Source organism: Perca flavescens, chromosome 8 (genome assembly GCF_004354835.1).
Source record: "Perca flavescens isolate YP-PL-M2 chromosome 8, PFLA_1.0, whole genome shotgun sequence".
In the NCBI taxonomy this organism is placed as follows: Eukaryota; Metazoa; Chordata; class Actinopteri; order Perciformes; family Percidae; genus Perca; species Perca flavescens.
Window position 1 is genome coordinate 12,669,879 of NC_041338.1, and position 2,991 is coordinate 12,672,869.

General features: G+C 35.5%; 1 long non-coding RNA gene across 1 annotated transcript; it reads right to left on the reverse strand.

Moving 5' to 3' along the window:
* Positions 1 to 201: 201 nt before the first annotated feature.
* Positions 202 to 2,431, reverse strand: LOC114560477 (uncharacterized). The gene is made up of 3 exons (XR_003693193.1): positions 2,093 to 2,431; positions 1,124 to 1,165; positions 202 to 380 (listed from the first exon to the last, which is right to left on the reverse strand). It is a non-coding gene; the product is annotated as an uncharacterized LOC114560477 (long non-coding RNA).
* Between the last annotated feature and the right edge of the window lie 560 nt (positions 2,432 to 2,991).

Here is a 2,991-nt window from a genome sequence, read left to right on the forward strand (position 1 = left end):
CCAAAGAGTACAGCCATACCAACGATGCCTTTAGGGACAACTACGCCGTTTGGTTGACGGCGCAGTCTCTCTGGCCCTTTCACTGGAAGAGCCTGTTTTTTAGAGCAAGTGCTTTGTTGGTAAGTTTCCCTCCATCAAGTTCCATGCAAATCTTTTGGATCGAAGACGAGCAGGGTAGCTGAAGTTCAGGGCATACTGTACATTAGTCCAAACAGCGTAGCAACAGGTAATGCTACATTATAAAGATCTTGCAACATCTTGATGCCTTCAAGGACAATACCAATGTCCCCTGGTTCATCACTTGAAGCATGTTCTTTAAGAACATAAATCCCAACACTGGTTTCTTCAATGGCCTCGTTGATGGCGTCTTCATCCATGCCCTATTAAAAAAAAAAAAGGGCAGTCACTAAGACCAATCGAGAAACAAATACACAAGTATTAAATCATAAGGGAGTAGTAAGTGGGGCTAACGATTTTAGAAAATAATCTAATTGCTATTTTTTTCCACAAATATTGTGATTGCAATTTAATATGCAATTATTTTTTGAGCTCTTTGTCTTCTGTATTATTCAACAAAGACAAGTAAGACATCCTTGTATAGTATGAACAACACAAGATTAGATAGATTAAACAAACTGTTATTTCCTGGAGGCCAGGCCTGTATGTGATGATGAAATTAGGTGATGCATGAATTTATATGAATGACATCTTTTATTTAACTACTTCAAATCACAGTAGTATATTGAGCACTGACCAAGCTTGGTGTAAACGTTCATATGAAAGTCAGAAACAAATCACACAAACTAAAGTGCAGATTGCAAAAACATGTGGATTGCATTGTTTTTTTAAAACACACTACACTTTGAAGTCAACAACTGGTGTACACTGTCATATGGGTACATATTTCTCTAAGAATATTACAACATGGTTCCTACAAAGGTACTAGCCTTGCTGTCAACTCCAAATCACGTAGGAAAGAGATTGACAGTAAAGACAAAGAAAGATACAAATATGAAGATAAGTAAGAAAATAAATAAATAGAGGAAAGGTTAAAACTGAGACAAAAAGATGAATATAGTAGGAGGAAAATATATAAAGAAAAAAGAAATATGACAGCACTTACCACTGTAAAGCATTTGATTGTGTATACTGTTCAAATAGGATCCTATGAAAGAAAACATTTAGAATCAGTGAGAAGAACCAAGCACATTGACTCAATAATTAAAAGACCACACAAAATAAAGCACACAACAAAGACACAAAGGTGGGCTAAAAATCCAGTTTGAGTCCGACCTTAAAAAGACGCTGTTTCATTTAATATGAAAACGTAATGATTTATGGAGGGGTTCTTTAGTGTGCAGGAGGGGAGAGAGATTTAGGAAAATGACATGATAAACAATTCCCATACACTGTGCTAACGTTAGTTGCCCCGATACATTTTCATGTCAGCAGCACCCTCCCGCATATATCACACACACACACACACACACACACACACACACACACACACACACACACACACACACACACACACACACACACACACACACACACACACACACACACACACACACACACACACACACACACACACACACACACACACACTAACCGACAGCTTTAGCTACAACACTTCGTTCGTTCTTACCTGACGTTACATTGAACTTGTAAGCCTGTGGTCTTAGCTAGCTAACCTTAGCTATTAGCAAACCAACATATAACGTTATGCCCAAACAACTCGGTGGACCTTTTCTTTGTTACATAAAGTAACGTTACAACAGCATCAATGTAATTTAAATGTTGCGAACTAAATCCGACCACTTAACACTCATTCTTATGAGGCAGACTGGCTCCTCTTCACCGGCTGCCATTAACATTAGGTTAGCTACATTGAAAGACCGTTGTTAGGAGCAGGACCGTCAGGGGGAGAAACACAATTATTAATGCTAAACTAAGTAGGTACAAGTTAGTGATGGTATTAGCTAACTTAGTTACAAGAAAACCGATATATTTATAGAATGCACAAACAAGTGAACAGACTTTTATAACTGTTACATGCAGTACAAAAACATTATGATTGATGTTAACTTACTTTTTCGTGAAGAAGACAACACATGGCTGCTGTAGAACTAATCCTGCACGCAACCAACACATGCTCAACATTCTTCTTCACATTCTTCTTGTTTTGGCGATGTCCTTATTGAAACAGTTTGCCTGTGTTAGCAGCATAGACAGTATATAAACGGTTGGTGTCAGTGCCCGGGAAGTGCCACCTACACTTCCTGGCGCCATTTGATTCAAATATACCATTTCCGGTAGTGATCAAGCTTAATTCGATCATTTAAAATGTTCAATTCAATCAATTTCAATCAACGCAAAATGAATCTATACAAAAACAACTTTAGTCTACATGATTGAACCATGTTCTTGAAAGGAATTTAAATGAATTGCGTAGCATATTCTAAATTCATTTTTGTAAATTCAAAGACCTGCTATTTCCCATTTTTTCAGTGTAGCCTACTTTGATATGCTAATAAAGTACACTTATATTTAGTGCACTTTGTTTACAGTGTACTAAGATTACACTACTGATGAAGTGAAATTAGTGTACACTTTCAAAAATTATACTAACTCTGTATTAAAAATAAGTGTACTTACTATAAGTACACTAAGTTACCACTATACATTTTTGTATTTTAACAAAAGTACTCTGATATGCCACTAAAAATACACTTATTTTAGAGTGTACTGTATAAAGTGTACAGAAGTCACACTTCTAATGAAGTGAGATCATAGTACACTTTAAAAAAGTATACTAACAATTAATTTCCAAAAAAATATACTTCCCATAAGTACACTGAATTGCCACTCTAAGTATGTCAAATTTAATACACTTAAAAAAAATAAACTTCTATACAATTTAAAATACATTAACAACAAAGTACACTTTCAAAAGTACATTTAAAAAATAATTTGATTACTGGTAAATTA